Source organism: Aulostomus chinensis, chromosome 22 (assembly GCF_037954235.1).
Source record: "Aulostomus chinensis isolate RoL2024-O1b breed Wild chromosome 22, RoL_Achi_v1.0, whole genome shotgun sequence".
In the NCBI taxonomy this organism is placed as follows: domain Eukaryota; kingdom Metazoa; phylum Chordata; class Actinopteri; order Syngnathiformes; family Aulostomidae; genus Aulostomus; species Aulostomus chinensis.
In genome coordinates, this window is record NC_141341.1 from 22,143,351 (window position 1) to 22,161,680 (window position 18,330).

The 18,330-nt window shown below is 43.1% G+C and overlaps 1 long non-coding RNA gene across 1 annotated transcript; it reads left to right on the forward strand.

Annotated features, from left to right (window-relative positions):
- Positions 1-2,850: 2,850 nt before the first annotated feature.
- LOC147241160 (uncharacterized) lies at positions 2,851-9,835 on the forward strand. Its single transcript, XR_015111366.1, has 4 exons — positions 2,851-2,895; positions 9,067-9,177; positions 9,257-9,300; positions 9,420-9,835. It is a non-coding gene; the product is annotated as an uncharacterized LOC147241160 (long non-coding RNA).
- Positions 9,836-18,330: the final 8,495 nt, after the last annotated feature.

Genomic DNA, 18,330 nt, shown 5'->3' on the forward strand with positions numbered 1-18,330 from the left:
TGCTGCACACTGGATGATGTGTGAATTTCTTATGCTTCATAATAACACCTTCTTCAGTGCTTGGCTGCACTGGAGGTGGACAGCTCGTTGTCAGCCCTTCAGCCTCAGCATATCTTACACACACACACACACACACACACACACACACACACACACACACACACACACACACACACACACACACACACACACACACACAACCACGCACACACACACACACACACAAACTCCAGCAAACAGCCACACATAGTTCTCCCGTCATTAAAGTGTGGAGCACACAGACAGAGGGAGGGAGAAGAGAGAGATGGATAGACAGCATGGATGAAAAAGAGAAGATGAATTCAGAGGGGAGGATATTCAGGCGCATCATTAGCACCAGGGATGGAGAGATCTAGGAATAGAGGAATATAATGATGATAAGACACTTCATTTGGTCTTTTACATTCACAAAAATATGCAAAAATGTGGAGTGTGAGCAGAGCCTCCGCACCCTGTGATAAATTTGCAAAGCTGCTCTCACTATTGATTGCTTGAAATTGCCACACAGAGGGGAATAGCACATTTTTGTCCGAGTTAATTAGCCAGGATTGCGATTCGTAAGAAATACTCACTTTTCATACATTCCATATTGATTTCTTTAAGCATATACTTTAAAAATAGAAATACAGATGGCGCTCATGTGAAGATCATTAGGGGAAGAAGTGACAATTAGCTAGACAAGCCCACCAGTCCACTCAGAATGTCCTACATGGGTATTTTATTCAAATTTTCCTTGCAGAAATGAGCCAGTTTCCTCCGAAATATGCATATAAGAGCAGGAAAAATGAAAAAATGTGATTCTTGGATGGATGTGCAGATATCCATCTAGCTCATCCTGCAGGGTCTGAAATAGAACAGTGCCGGGAGTATGATTATCATTAATTCAGTTTAATTTTGTCGACGGTAACTGAAACATTCATATCCACACATAAATTATTGGGTTTGAATATCTGAGATTGCATCGCTGGGAAAGGGTTGGAAGATGGACTTGAATTTTTAAGCAAGGCTCAATATTTGAACAGTGCATTCCAGGAAAACACATAGAAGCATATTGACTTCCATCACTTGTGTTTCACTTTAGCTCTCAGAGAATATTGAATTTATAGGAAAAAAAAAATCAGCCAGTCTCCGAGGCACTAAAGTGGTGCATAAAAATGGAAAAGGCAGCAACTCATGGCTGAGAAAGATAATGAGAAAGAGAGATGACAAAACTGGACGAAGAGTGTTTGATGTTAGCCCTTTGATTTTTGGCGGACATAATTCTGCAAACACGTTGAGAATATATTTAAACTATAATCTGTTTTCCTATTAAAACTGTATCACATGACTGGCTGTATTTCAATGCTCATCTTGAGGAAGCCACAAGGAATCATCCTGTTTCTTTGTTTTTTTCAATCGTCTTTTAGCCAGTTTTCTTGGTTTTACAGCCCACATGCTAACTTTTTCAGTAACTATCCTCTCTTGCCATTTCTGTCTCCGTAAACGACAGAGATCAGCTGTTAGCACCGTAAAAAGTCACTGAGCAGAGAGGGAGCTGCTGGAAATAGCAACTGCGACAGGTGGTTTCAGATCAGATGAGTGTAACAGTACACATCTTTGGGTTCAAATCTTTTATTGCATGTGTACCAAATGAATGCAGCTTTTATGCCAAACAAACTTGACGCAGAGTTTCCACACTGACATTAACAGAAGGAATACCACGCGTCCGGGATATTAGGGAGTCATGGCGGGTCTTTTTTCCCAGCAGGCCAATTAGTTTTCTTTGTCACAGTAAAATAAATCGTGACATAAAAACACAGGTACTTATCCGAATCATGACTGTTATTCAGAGTTACACCCTTACTAACAACATGAACTATAATATGGTTTTGGGCAGGAAGGTGTCCTGACAGAAATGTACTTGATTTGTATCATCAACATCAAAAAAGATGTATTTTGGAATATTCTGTATCAGCCTCCTCCCACACCTGTGGGCGTGGCCAAACACAGCAGCACAATCAGCAGGCTGCTCTTATTCACTGTTGCCTGTTTTACCTACAAAAACTATTGCACAACACATTCGGGAACCAGATATGTCATGGTTAGTGGGCGGGGAAATACGACCCAAATGCAGACGGCAGGCAAGGAGTGCTCAGCAAAAAAGGTATTTAATGATAAAAAGACAAAGTAACAACAAAGGAACTCAGAGTACCAACAGAAGAGAAAATACAAAATAGCAAACAAGGGGTCAATAGGCCCAAATCCTGGATGTGTACAAAGTAGGAACAAAACAAAACCTTACAATGGAACGTGGAGGAGCTGGGAACACGAGGGAGACAACATGAGACTGAGAACACTGACAGCAACACCAACAACAACTGACAATGATCCAACACAGACAAAGGGAACCCATCCACTCATTTTCTTCCGCTTATCCGATTAAGGCTCGCGGGGGGGGGGGGGGGGGTGGAGCTATTCCAGTGGCTTTCAGGTGAGAGGCGGGGTTCACCCTGGACAGGTCGCCAGTCCATCACAGGGCCAACACATAGAGACAGACAACCACTCAAACTCAGCCACGCCTACGGTCAATTTAGAGTCTGGATTAACCTGGTCCCTCTTGATGTCTTTGGACTGTGGAGGAAGCTGGAGTACCAGAGAGAACCCAGCAGGAACAGGGAGAACATGGAGACTCCACACAGAAAGACCCCGTGACCAAACCAGGACTTGAATCCCTAACCTTCCTGCTGTGAGGAACCGAGACACAGGTGGTGCAATCAACGCAGGTGAGACACATGAGGCAATCACAGGAAGGAGCACAGGAAGACAGGACACTGACTCAAAAGTAAAATGGGAACACGCGACAGGGATCGTGACAAGGTAGGGATGGGACTTGAAAACCAGAATCATTAGAGAATCAAATTCAGAGAATCAACATCTTATGCTTCCAGGCTTACCAATGCCGTGTCTCAATGACGACAGGTTTTTCTGACAGTTGCAGGACAATGTTACATGTCTGTGCCATGGAAAAGGAAAAAAAAAAACTTTAAAATGTGTATACCTTTAAACTACGGCACACTGTCTTCAGACTCAGGGATAATAAAACAGTTGAATGGCCTACTCTTTTCTTCCATACTGAAGAGAGCTCAGGAATCAATAAGAGAACAAACAAAGCATCAGATATAGAAGTAGAATTGATGAGGGTGTTGATATTGGTAGCATCTTACCAATTTAGTTCCCAGGAGTAGGACATCAGAATATTTTCATTGCTTTGAAGACATTTGTGATCCTATGATGAATAAGGCATCAGTAAATACCTTTTAATAAACCAAACACCAGGTAATTTGCAGGTCAGGCTTTAAGTAACACATTTTGATTGGCTCTTATAATGGATTGTGTGGGTGCAGCTCTTAAAAACCTCTGATCCGAGGATCTGATATACAGACACATAAAATGTTGGTATATATTGAATCAGCACCTGATAAGTTCATATCAGCTTAGAAGTCTGTTTACATCTCAGTTAGAATGTCACAAGTTCTCCTCTTCAGCTGTTGAATGTGAGATGAGAGCGAGGCTTTAGCAACAACCCCGAACCTGGGACATGAAGGTGACAGTCATGCATACATTGAAGAAAACCTGTGAGAGTAAATTTGGCAGGTGTGAAGACAAGACAACAGACTGAGAATGGAAATGAGAGATAGTGGTGGTGGAAAAAGGATTTCCAAAAGAGGTTGAAAGGGAGGGGAGTTTGTGGACAACAGAAGAAGAAGAAGAAAAGAAGGCTATTATGTGACAGAGTCAGCAGGCGTTTTACACAACTCGAGTAAAAAGTCTCCTTTAAAGCACTGGAGGCTGATAATATAAATATATGTTTGAGTGTGTGTGTGTGTGTGTGTGTGTGTGTGTGTGTGCATGAGAGTTGTGTGTGTGTGACCCCAACTCTGTGTGTGTGTGTGTGTGTGTGTGTGTGTGTGTGTGTGTGTGTGTGTGTGTGTGTGTGTGTGTGTGTGTGTGTGTAAGAAAGCTGTCAGCTACTCCAGGCGAGAGAGTTCCAGCAGTGTGTCAGCCTAATGGGCAGAAACTGGGGCACAGTGAATTATTCAACAGCTTTTTAGGGGGAGGAAGACACTTCCAATATCTTCCCTTAGGAAAAATGTAGGGACACTTCGCTCATAATACAGACACGCAGCCCTGCATGTGTGCTGAGCAACTGTGCTATCAGCTCAGTCTTTGCCAACAGGTCCAAGACTTCTTAACTAATAGAGGTTGTTCCTCCAATCACAGTGGCAGGTAATTGCAGCCATTGTAGCCAATCTGAAAAAAAATGTAACTGCATGTGGAAAAGCTCAAACAGTGTTACACAGATATTACTTTTGTACAAAAATGTTGAAAATTATTTGTACAAGGGAGGAGAAAACAGTAGGCGTTCGTCTTAACAGAGGGCGGTAAGAATCAGTGCACAATTGGTGCTGAACGAAGAGAGCGCAGCCCAGTGTGACGCAGACCAGATAATCGATGAGTTGATGAAGCCAAAGACAGACATACAGACAGATTTTTATGCCTTCACGCCAGCCAACAGCTGTAGGTCAGTGGTTTTATCTTTGCAGGTTGTCCATCCTGTTTTTGTTAATCTGATATTTCTGGGACTCCTTGAGGGACATAGATGTCTACTAACACAAACATGAAATCTTTTTGGGCACTTACACACTGGGTGTGACTGAGAGTACGATTTCTCACCTCCCTCCTCTCCCCCGTCTCCAATGTTCCTAGTCATAATGTTGTTCCGTGCACATTGACGTGTACACACATTCAGACAAGCAAGTGGCGTAAATCCGCCAATAAACACATCATGGAAGGCGAATATGTCTGTGTCATCGACAGGCAATATTTGTTTATGTCTTGGCTGTGGGAGCGCAAGAAAAAGTGGAGGAATATTTTGATCAACAACTGGTCTGGGCAGCACAGTGGAGCAGTGGTCAGCACTGTCGCCTCACAGCCAGAAGGTTCTGGATTCGAGCCCCGGCTGGAGCATGGGGTCTTCCTGTGTGAGTCTCCATGTTCTCCCTGTTCCTGCTGGGTTCTCTCTGGTACTCCAGCTTCCTCCACAGTCCAAAGACATCAAGAGGGGACCAGGTTAATCCAGACTCTAAATTGACCGTAGGCGTGGCTGGGAGAGCCAATGTTTGTCTGTCTCTATGTGTTGGCCCTGCCATGGACTGGTGACCCGTCCAGGGTGAACCCCGCCTCTCACCCGAAGGTTGCTAAAATAGGCTTCAGCCCCCCCACGACCATAGAAAATGGATGGATGGATGGATATTTTCTCTATATCAGGCTTTCATTATTATCCTGTAGCTACAAGGCAGCCTTGACGCAGAGAAATAGCCACAACCTGGACCTGCCAAAGCTGACTAGGCCGAGGCCATAGAACACTACAGTAGTTGGTTCAGTTCATCACACAAGGACACAAGAGGAACATGACACCTGACCTTGACCACCCGTTGGAGTTCCCAATAACTTCTCTGTGGCCAGATATGGTGCTCTGGTCAACTTCTATGCCATGATGGCTGGACTGACTGACTGTTCAACAGGAAGAGCGAGTGGAGACTACCTTCAAGAGAAAGAAGACCAAATACATAAAGCAGGCCCCCAGGGAGGAGAGTGCTCCTCTACCCAAGGGGAAGTCTGGTGTAGCATCCAACCAGCAGTTCCTTAAGACTCGTGAGATCATGGGTTCCAAGCTGCAGAAGGCTATCAAAGATGGATGATCAAGGGAGCTTCTGGTTCTAAAGGAAAAGCAGGGCATGGGGAAAGAAGGACCCTTGTGGTGTTTGTGGGGTGCAGGGAGACATTCCTGTTCTGCCCCACCACCTTGACGTTTCTTTTAAAGGGGAGAAACATCACTGGAAGGTGGCTCTCAGTTTACAACCCTACAGCTGGTACAGTGGCACCATCAGAGGCGCAACAGGCAGAAATTCCCCTTGTGGACCCAGAGGAATAGTCCAAAGATGTGTTGTATTCTTTTGATGTAAAAATGTTTGCATCAAGTCATGACCAGCTGTTTCTCCTAAAAAAACGAAATATCTTGCATCGCATGCATAAAAAAAATCTCTATTACTGCTAGAAAAAGAAGTCTAAAAAAGCATTTCATTAGTTTCATATAAGGAGCAGGCATAACACCAACCTAGAGTGAGCCTTCTGGTCCAAAAGCAGACGTCAAACAACTGGAACAACCTTCCCGCTGAAACTATTTCACTACTTATTGTCCCTGAACTCTCAGCTGCCAAAGAGTGAAAGCTTATGTAACACATGACATTTACAACGAGGTCTGTTCCCTTTCTACCTCTCTACCCCCCTCCACACACACACACACACACACACACACACGCACGCACGCACTCTCACTTTCTCTCTGCAATCTGAATCACTGACATTTAATTAGTTGGTGAGTGGAGGAGGCCTCACCACATCAGCCCTGTAGTGTTGCTGACCTTTTGTGAAAGAGGTCACTCATCTGCCATTAGAGCACCCCCTGCCCCTGTTATCACCACCTCACACACACACACGCACACACACACTCACACAGTCATCATTCAGTCTGTGCAAACAAAGAATATTCCAGTGTAATGTTAAAATGAGCCAGCTGGTGATCTGGCAATTGACAGCAAGGTGGCTATGAAGTCACACGTACATGATGATTTTCAACAGCCAGCTTGTGTGTGTGTGTGTGTGTGTGTGTGTGTGTGTGTGTGTGTGTGTGTTTTCACATCTTTGCACAGTGTTGTGCACTTGATTTTTTTTTTTTTTTTTTTTTTGCTTAAGGAGGTCTCATTTCAGTCGATTGCATCACTCTAATCAGACATCATAAAAGGAGACTAACAACAGTTATCCTTTCATCTTTGGTCAGTGGAAAATGCCATTTGCAAGATGCACAGAAGGTTACACACACACTCGTACACACACACATGCACTCACACACTCACACGTACACATACTGCCAAAGCCAATCAGAAGTTTCCACTCCTGTCCCCCCCCCACATCTCTTCTCCACTCCACAGCGTTGTGACATATCACCCGGCAACATCAGCTGCCAGACACCTCCTATCAGGATCGGTTTGGAGGCCTTTTAATCCGCCCTCTAAAGAAGTCCTCCCTGTCAATAGAGAGGAACGTGATGCCAATACGGAAGGAGGGAGGAGAAGGGGGGATTGGGGTGATGGCCTGGCGGTGTGAGCTACCAACTGGCCTCGCTTCCTGGTGCTGGGCTGCAGCCCAGACAGTTTTTTTCTTTTCCAGCTGGAGAGGTTGGAAAACATCCCCGATGTAGATCCAGAGGAGGGGCAAAGAACAGCTTCATCTCGGAGGGTGGGCGTCAGCAAGCTACAAGTTATAGCAGAAGAGAAGGACGTGCAAATGTTTGGAAGTGTGGATGTATGTAGGGGGGTGGTGATCATGGATCATAGTGGCCTGTGGTACTGCAAGGTCAGTTGGAGTAAGAGTTAATGTAGCAGTATTATCTGGGGCACCCAGGGTGTGTAGGGGTCTTTGTGCTGCTCCCAACATTGGAGATACTTGTTTGGTTCTCTGACCTCAGGCATGGTTTGTTGTTTGTAGGAGTGAAATAATCCACCAAGAAAGCAAAATGTACCTGTTCATGCCTCTTGAAAAAAAAAAATCAAGCTCTTTCATCTTATTGAGATGCTACTTATTAACTGATTTATTCATTTAATAATGAGATTTTAAGTCAGATCAATACACTTAGCAAAATGGAACTTTTTACCATGTACAAAAACTCATCTTGGTCTCCTTCCTTTACGAGTGTGTAGTGGATTTTAACTTGCCAATTTTATTTTTGTCATTTTAAGTTATTTTAAGTCCAAATTAAGAGTGTGGCCTCTTTGAGTGACAGGTGAATGTATCACTCCTCCTCCTCTATCTAAACTCTATAGTGGTAAAGCAATGAGTTTCCTCACCCCCAAATCAGTGAGTGTGCAGGATCGTTGCTGACCCTCCAGTTCCCTCGTCTCAAAGTCAGTGTGTGTTTTGATAAATGCCTGTCGGTGGTTCACACTGGCTAGGCTTCTGATAGTTTAGGGTTTTGTGCTCAGGCATAAAACACATCCGTATGGACAACACACATGAATTTTAAAGTGTGTATGTTTAACAGTAAATAATAATTACTGATATTAAATGTCATCAAGCCTAAAACTAGAGTATTGCAAAAGTAGTTGTCATGCATCTACAATTTAGTCCAGTCACCCTGTAGCATAACGTTAGCTCATACTTGAAATTTATGTTTTACAAACCATAAAAAATGTAGTTGTGTTGCAAAGATTTTCTTGATGGACAAAAGTGTTCAACTCTAAACTATCTTTGTTCACAACAGAGCCTGTTTTCTGTCAAGGGAACCCATGGTGAGATTAATTTCCAGGTTGGCCAACAAAAGTATTTCATCCCTGTGATACTCAAGTGTTAGCCAGCAACTTCTCTGTACCTCAAGAAGATGTGGTGTTTTAATTAAAAGATTGCTGCCTTGCTCACTGACTGGTGCCCTAATCACTCATTTCAATGGAAAGGCATATTAGTCGTAGTCGTCTTGCAAACTTTACTCGTAGTAATTTCGGCTAATTTGCATCTTTGTTCGGCTTTCCATGCACTTCTGTTTTGACAACTAAAAATTTGAGCGCAGAAAAGCCATCTGATTGGCTCTCAATTTTTAATATTGATTTCGCTGCCACTGCTGACTGTACAGTAGTCTGGTCGTGTATGTAATATTTTATACGGTTGCAAGCAACGGGGCTTTGGAGTGGCAGGAAAGCTCTGTCATATAAAACAGTAAATGTATACTATGCTGCTTCAATTGAAACAAGTTTTGTTAACACTAAATAATTTGGTTTATATTGATAACCAATGTGTCAGATATGTACACTGAATGTAAAATTAGAACACTCTGTACTTCAAAGAAACATTGAGATATATTTTCTTCCTGTAGAAACGAACTGATGTTATCGAGTAAGATGAGTGACAGTTGAATGCAAATTGTAAATTTGACAGGAAGAAGGGAATGACCAGAGAAGTGCATCGCTCTCACTGAAAACTCCACCAGGTGACACCAAGTAGAGAGGATCTGGATGTGTGTGCTCACATGGTCCCTGAAACGGAGAGGTGATGAAAGCCATCATCACGCATGATGTTTGTCCATCTGTCACCTCACTTCACACTTCCTCCATCCTTCTGTGTCCAGAAGAACCCAGGCCAGACCACGACATCGTCTCCTCAGCTGCCATGGTGCTTCATCCATTGTCGTCAGTGTTCCATTATGTGGGACAGACGTTCTTATATGGCTGATCTTAATAGTGAGTGCCAGCGTCATGATCCTTGTCTCATGTTCCTGTTTTACTTTGTAGTTAGTGTCATGCCTTCCTGTGGGTCACTCCTGTTCTGGCGCTGAGGGTCCTGGGGGGGTGTCACTCCTTTTCCAGCATTGAGGGTCCTGGATGGCGCCGCCCCTTTTCCTGCGCTGAGGGTCTCGTCGGTCACCGCTCCTGTACCTGCTCCAGGGGTATCAGTAGATGAGTCATTGTCATGTCTTGTTACCACGCTATGTTCCCAGCTCCACCGCGTGTCCAGTAAGTTTAGTTTTCAGCCTTGTTTTATATTTTTGTACATATGTATGATATGTTTTATATTGTTTTTTGGTTATTTCGTCGGTCCAGGACTTAGGCCTGTTGACCCCATTGTTTGATACTGTTTTCTTACATATTACATTTGACATATGTATGTTTTTTGACAATGACCAACACGTCAGTAAAAACCCTGTGGTCGAAGTAAAAACCAGTGAAGGAGACACCGCTACGTGTTCTCCAGAGTTCTGATGTGTGAATAACTTTAGTGAGAAAAGTGATGCTGGTGAGAATCTGGAGCCTCATGAGTTCATCGAGGCCAGAGATGCCCAAGATGACACCATCTCAACCATTTCACGACAGATGGCACCATCAGCTCAGAGCAGATTGTCGTTCCATCCCTCTGTCCCTGCTTGTTCATCCATGCATTTTCTACCACTTATCCTGGGTGAGAGGCGGGGTTCCCCCTGGACAGGTCACCAGTCCATCACAGGGCCAACACAGAGAGACAGACAACCATTGGCTCTCCCAGCCACGCCTACGGTCAATTTAGAGTCTGGATTAACCTGGTCCCTCTTGATGTCTTTGGACTGTGGAGGAAGCTGGAGTACCAGAGAGAACCCACGCAGGCAAGGGGGGGCATGCAGACTCACACAGAAAGACCCCGTGCTCCAGCCAGGGCTCAAACCCAGAACCTTCTGGCTGTGACCACTGCACCACCGTGCCGCCCTCCCTGTTTGTCCAGTTACGTTCAAACCAGCCAGCTGGTCAGCCTGTGAGGCTCTGCAGCACCACATTATCAGCTTAGTTTAGGAGCATGTTCAGCATCTGCTACCACTGTCCATGACCATCATGTTCAAAGAATGACTGCTAGCATGGCTTTGAGGAGGCTCACTTAAACTAACAGCTTCAATGTTTTTTGTATGGTACTGTGCACTGACTTGTGAATGAGAACAATGTTGCATTGTGTATTTTGAGGTGAGACACAAAACCCCTGCTTGCTTGAAGCGCTGCTCACAAGAGTTAAAAAAATCCTCATCCTCAGTAAAGAAGGGGTGTCAGAGGTGGAAAGAAGTAGATGTTTAAGGACGGAGCTAAGAAGACAGGACACGAGACCCACAGATGTCAGTATAACCTTAGCTGTTAGCAACTGTATTCTATATGCACTGCACATTGATAGGCACATTGGTGAGGGTAATGCAGCCTCAGGAAAAAATATATTTCTACCCTATGTTAAAAACGATATATTAGAAGCCTCCCTGCAAATTCGCAGTTAGAATTCTCCAGAGTGCAGAATGAGCCAGCCATGTATATTTAGCTTCAAACTAAAGGTGACTTAAAACAGCAAAAGTTTCCAAAAATGTCACTTGTCCAGCGCTTCATCCCCAATCCTCCATGGTGGCAACAAACCTGAAAGGTTATGTTTGTTTGTTTGTTAGATTTTTTTTTTTTTTTTTTTTTTTAATCAAAGCATTTGTGGATACTGAGCATATTGTGACGGTTTTTGGGGACTGGGTTGTTCTGGGGTGCCAGTCAGGCATATAGCCTGACAAATACATGATATGTCATTATTATGACCTAATCTTTTTTTGTCGTATTTTGTTTTTGATTGTTTTGTTTTTTTTGTTTATGTCAGTCACATATTAGTCCCCCTCACACACACACACAAGGAAGCATCAAGGATAAACTTTGATGCCCCCCCCCCCCAAAAAAAAGATCAATCCTGAATATAAACAGTAACAATGAAACCTTCCCTTCAGGAATCATAAGTACCCAGCCCAGACCAACAGAAAGAGTCAAACAACAACAACTCAGGTTCCTTTTTAACACAAATATTTCTCTTTATTCCAGTTCAGAAGTTCTTTTTTTTTTGAACAGTTTATCCCATAATGAAGAGAGGGAGAAGAAAGGGAAAAAATATTCTTAAAAGAATCTTAGTCCCAAAAAAAGATTCATTCCAACCCCCCCCCCCCCAAAAAAAAGTAATCCAGAAGAGGAGGGGAAAAAAATTCAGTTCACTCAAAAAAGTTAATTTAGTCCAATCTAAAAAAAAAAAAAAGAAAAAAGAAAAACCCACACTCTAACGAGAGAGAGAGAGAGAGAGAGAGAGAGAGAGAGAAACAGCTCTCATAATTCAGTAGCCAACCAAAATACTAGGCTCTCACTGGCAGACACGCGTCTGAAGTCAGATGGTCGTTAGCCTACCGGGGAAGCGATGTGTTAACGCTGATCAAGGTTGGAATATCGTCCTCAGTTTGACAGAGTGACTCCAAACCACGGCGATCCATTCGAGGGACTCACTCCCCCGACTGCCGAATTTAGCCACTCGATGTAGCGCTAACGCGACCGGTAAGGTGCCCCTCTCCAGCTGATCAGAGCGTCATTTTAAAACCAGTTTCCTTCTTGTGAACGGGGCCTGGATTGGCCATCCTGCCGTTACAATATGGTTGGATGAAGTGACATACCAGACAATGACAGTGGGGTTGACAGTTTGGAAATGGACATTTTTTTACCTTTATATTTGTGTTGCAGTTGGGTGTCAATCTCCATTTGTTTTAACCTCCCTGTAAATACATGAAATTAGCTTTTCTACTGTACACTCTGGAGTCACAAGTAATGTGTGTGTGTGTGTGGGGGGGGGGGGGGGGTCTTTTAGACCTCAAGACACCTACTTGTGTGTACTCAGAAGGGCAAAATACAGTTTTTGGGTGAAGTGTCACTTTAAATGTAAATCATATCATAATCTTAAATCCCCATCTTGAGTTCCTCTGCACACATATAGAAAAAAAAGTGCACCGCACAAGTAGTTTGACCACTTGGATGAAGCTGCTTTTGAAGTATGAACCACACACGGAGGTGCAAACATGGTGTGTTTCCTAATAACATCTGTGTAAATAGTAAAAACCCATTGGAAAATTAGTCACAACAGGCCACTTTTCATGTTCCAGTCCTTCCGGGGAAAATGCAAAGTTTTTTTGTGATTGTTGCAGATTGCTTCCCTGATTATTTGGCACGCTTTCTTAAAAAATGCGATGGAATATGATGCAATTTTATGCAATGAAATGGCATGAATTTGCAAAAATTACAGGAATTTACAAAAACTGTGGTTTGATGAGTAGGAAAAAAGAAAGTGACTTCCCCAACACCCTGTTCTCACGAGGCTACGACCTTCATGTAAGGAGTCATTTCTAATGACTTCCTATGATAAGCAATCATACTACATCACGGAACGTGCTGGGAACAATTAAGTTCTCGTCTTGTTTTCTTTCAGACCTGAATAAATCATGGCTCAAATTTAGAAAATGTTGATGAGTCAAATAAGTTCCAAGCTTATTCTTGTTGGCAAATGAGAGCGATTTGCGGACTTCGTCGTGTCTTCTTTGTGGGGTTTGCCGCTTTCCGATGACATCACTTCACAATGTTCCCGAGGCAGCGGGAGGAAAATGGCTGCCCTTGTGTGAAGTAAATGCAACAAAAATGCGGAGATTATGAAATCATGCAAGCCCCGCATATTTTGCGTGGAGATCTGTGATTAATGCGGTGAGAGTGCGGTGCCTTTGATAGAGTGCAGCCCCTGCATAAATGTGTGGACTGATTATGCATTGAATTATGCGATCACATAATTGCATTTTTCTGGAGGGACGGCTATCTGCGATGCCCAGTCCATCACTGAAAACTACAACCTCTGGAAAATTCATGTAGTTCCAGCAGGTTAGGTTTTATTTTCATTTCAAACATGAGGCCATGCCAGCATATTGTGGGGAGACATCATTGTTCCAATCTGAATGTAGAGCCCATCACATTATGAGTATGTGCTTGACCTGCAGAATGTTTTCCAAGCTCTTGTCACATCACTTATGTGTCGTCCTTGGCCATTCACATATTGCCATTCTGCTCCAGAGATGCGCCTCTGCAGCAGGCTTGACCTTTGACCTCAGAAAGGAAAGAGAATCTCCTAAAAGATAAATAAATTCATACAGTATTATATCATCACTATGGATACGTGATGATATAACTTTATAACTTGGAAGAGATTAAACATTGCCTGAGCCACAGATGAAAGGGAATACTTTCTCTTCTCACTGTACTCAGCGATTTCAGAATGTGATGAATGAGGCGAGGTGATTCTAGGGACTTTGGATCTCAGAGAAATCCACTTATCTAACATGATCTCAGAAATCAGTATTTGGTCCCTGGTTTTAATTGCATTTTGTCATGTTAGCTTTGAGCTAACACAACATCAGGTTTTGATGCTTCCTGCTTCACTTCCTCACAACAAAGGATTTCACATATAATTTGTTAATTGTGATTTGCATCAGGAATATAGACGCTTATACAGAGAGAGCACAGGCTCAGATTATTTTCCACCACGGAGTTTGAGGTGGCGTTGGTACCGGTAGCTAATTCATCTATCTCAAACAATCAAACACATAAGATTAAAAAAATAAAGTATAAAGCACAAAACAAATAGTTAAATCGAAATCTTTGTCAAAAAAGCAAAACAAAGAGTTTTGCAGAAGGGAGCAAATGCTTCTCAAGTCTTGCCCCTTCCTCACAAGAGCAATTAACATAAAAATATCTTACAAACCTAAAATAACAATAAAATGAGCAAAAATGCATTGAAAAAAGGAAAAGCAAACATTATTTAATGGGGTTTAGATCTCATTTTTGTAATTGTGGAAGTATTTTCTGACATTTCGTTTTCAGTGTCCTTTCTCTTTTCGGTCACCTTGTCTAAGCCAATCCTCAGGGTTACCCAACAAACTGAAACACACCAGCTTTTAAATGTAGTGCAGACATTAGCTTGCTTGAAATCAAGTTTCCGCCTTCAATCATATTTCCCCTCGCTATCCATTAACATTTTTTGTATATTTCCGATATGCATATTACTTCTTGCGTCAAACACAATTTGTGCAGTTCCAAATTTCAATATATCCATAAATTTCAAAGTCTGTCTTAAAGTCTGTCTGTTCATTAGTATTTTCATTATAGTCAACAACGTTTATTTTCCTTTTGCTTGTTTTGCACTAAGCATATCTTCTGCAGGGTGCGCTTGTTGGTATAATCCCATACTTCCACACAGTAGATTAGATGGTGAAACATAAGAAAGATACACAGACTGTGGAATATTTCTGGATTCTTGATATGTTTTGTAGGCCAGCACGGTGGTGCAGTGGTCAGCACTGTGGCCTCACAGCAAGAAGGTTCCGGGTTCGAGTCCCGGCTCGGGCGCAGGATCTTTCTGGGTGAGTCTGCATGTTCTCCCTGTTCCTGCTGGGTTCTCTCTGGTACTCCAGCTTCCTCCACAGTCCAAAAACATCAAGAGGGGACGAGGTTAATCCAGACTCTAAATTGACCGTAGGCGTGGCTGTGAAAGTGAATTGTTGTTTATCTACTGTATATGTGTTGGCCCTGCGATGGACTGGTGACCCGTCCAGGGTCATGTACATGAACACTGAGACTCTAAATTGACCGTAGGTGTGACTGGGAGAGCCAATGGTTGTCTGTCTCTATGTGTTGGCCCTGTGATGGACTGGTGACCAGTCTATGGTAAACCCCACCTCTTGCCAGTAGCTGCTGGGATAGGCTCCAGCCCCCCCCCCCCCCCCCCCCCCCGCGTCCCTGCGTCCCTTAATAGGAATAAGCGGAAGAAAATGGAAATGGATAAAAATGTGGTTTTGTTCAAGTTTAATGATTTACTCATTTCTTTTGTAACCATCTCCAAGAGCTGATGCTGTTCCTCCCAGAACAGTAAGTATTTATGTTATACACAAAACAACAAATTTCAATGCATTTTACACATCACAAATATCATCCATGCAAAGAAAAACAATCTAGGCCCCAATACTGACCCCTGTGGGACACCACATTTAACACATTGGAACATTGACTTGTAATCCTCCTCTCCAGAGCCTTCAGGCTCCCCTCATCCCAGATCCTGGTGCTGCTGGAGGAGGCTACAGACCTGAAGAGGCTCAAGCTGCCACCCGTAGCTCCACCTGCTCACGTCCCCGTCTGTCCATCAGTCTCTTCCCTTTCTCTCCCTCTTTATCTCTTTTCCTCTCTTTCCTTCTGTATATCTGTTGTCCTCCATTATCTGTCTTTGTCTCTGCCCCGCTCTCCTGCTCTCTTTCCCGCAACCGGTCAAAGCAGAAGGCCGTCCCCACTGATCCTGGATCTGCTTGACGTTTCTGCCTATTAAAAGGAAGGTTGTCATCACTACTTTTGCAGAATGTGCTTGCTGATGGAGAATTGTTGGGTGGAGGTTCATTGAAGGAGTGAGGTGCTGGACCTGCTCTACCTGTAAAGAGTCATGAGATAACTTTTGTTGTGATTTGGTGCTGAACAAATAAAATTGACTTTACTTGACTAATGACCCATCTGCACAAACTGCTGCCTGCTTCCTACTTTTCAACCAATCTGGAGTCAACCCTCTAACACTGAAGCCATCCATCCTTGTGAGCAATATCTCATGATCAATAATCTCAAATGCTTTTTGAAACTGATACATTTTCACATCACATTTTTCTGGTCAGCTATAAATCTTGTAAATTTACTACTAACACCATTACTGCCATAGAAGTTGATCTGTCTGTACTGAAACCAGATTGACTGCTGAAGAACAAGTTATGCTCTTCATTAAAATTATACAGTCTTGAAAAAAGAGTGATCTTTGAGAACTGAAAATTTAGGGAAACTGGTCTGTAGTTGGTGTAAAGATGTTTGTCACCAGCTTTATGAAACAGAATGACTTTGGCAACTTTAATTTTATCTTGGATTGCATCTGTTTTGACTGATAAATTATGCATGTTCATGGATCAACAATTCTATCTAACACTGTTGAGGTTACACGTTGTGTCTCTTTTACAGACTGCAAGAATCCTGTATAAATTAACATGCAGAGGCGGCAAAGCTCAGCATTTTTTTTTTTGTTTTGTGCAAACAAGCAAAACACCATAATGTTGGAGTTATTTTTTCTGAGTTCTGTCAGTTCAGCCTTGCACTTCCGTCCCAAAATTATCAGAGGTAAAACCAACTCCAAATTGTCCCTGCTATCCTGTAGTGTTTGATAAGAATGGCATGCATACATTGACAGAGGAAGGTGCCATTTTACCCTGCTGTGCAGACAATGTAGAACTCACCGTCTCTCGAACAAAGCAAGACCCTCTAACAGACAGCGTGGTTTCAACTCCTACCAGCTCAAAGGGTTCTGTTTAATGATCAACCAAATATTAAGTGTGAACTTGGACTATGAATCAGTCAGTCCTGTGACAGATTACCTCAGGGGAACCTTTAACCAGTAGGTAGACCATATCGATTCACCAGAGTGCATCTGTCTTCTGTGCATCGTATCCGCTTCTTAAGCTCATGTTGGCGTATCACAGTAAAGCTACTCTGTGTCAGGGTTGAGCAGCATGCTTGAAGTTATGCACATCAGTATTTCCTCCTTTTCATTTCGGGCTGGGGCTTACCAAATAATGTGGTGGCCCAGGTTAAGAAGAAGACAATAGCATCGCACGACTTTAACATTTTGGCCTTGAAGCCAAGAGTTGACTAACTCTTCTTTTTTTTCTGGAATTTACCACCATACAAAAAAACCTGAAAAGCAAACCGTTAATGGCTGTCATCTGAGCAGGTTCCTTGTATGAATGGTGCCCCCTGCTGGTGTTAGCTGCGAGAACTAACCTGAGGTAAGACCTCACACTGCCCACTGCCAGTGAGCCACGTCATTCACTCGCACTCTCATTGAAACACATTACGTCGGAGAATGAGTTTGCCTTCCATGCATCTGACCGAGCTGCAAGTAATTCCCATAAACCTGGGGGAGAAGACCCTTTCATACTTTAAAATGGCAATGTCCCGATGTTCTTTTGTTGTGGTGTTTGAACATTGACCTTTACCATATCCAAACGACTTTGCCAATCAGCAGCCATATCACCTAACATCAGTTACTTGAAAATGACCTCAAGAAAACATTTGGGAAGATGCCAATAGTGGAAACAGCAGGTCAGTCATGCATCAGCGCTCATTCAAAAACGGAGTTCCATCTCATTCAACTCTTTTAAAGAATCAGTTTCTCTGATGTTGTCATTTCAATTAGGCTATTTTAAAACTAATGCTTCCAAATACATTAATAGATATACAACTACTTTCTGATTTTACGGGCAATGGAGCAACTTGTTGGTTGAGATCACCTGAATCCAGGTGTGAGAGTGGAGTGGAAGTTTTGCAGCTTGCATTCTATTTCTAAACCTCAAAACCCCTCTGCAGCTCCTCCAGCTTCAAACCCCAGTGAGTTAGAAGAGCAGAGCTTCATTAAGCCCATCCAGAAGTAGGAAGTTAACTAACCTTATTCGGGTACACATCAGCATTCCTCTTTATCTCTCCTCCCTGCTGCTCTCTCCCCTTCACCCTCTAAGGAGCTCTCTCTGGTGACTCGCTGTTCCAGAGGATGCTTCCAAAATGGCGGCTTGGGGAGCACTGCTATTCCCCAGACTGCTGAAATGAGATGCAGGGGGTTCTCTCTTGTGAGCGAGGTGGAGGAGAGGGTACACAGGAAGTTTTGTGCGTGTGCGTGTGTGTGTGTGTGTGTGTTTTTTTTGCCTCTTTTATTTTCCTCAGCTTTCTCTGATCTGATCTGATGTGAAATCACAAATTGGGCCCTAGCCACTGCCCCCTGTGTACATAACAGAAC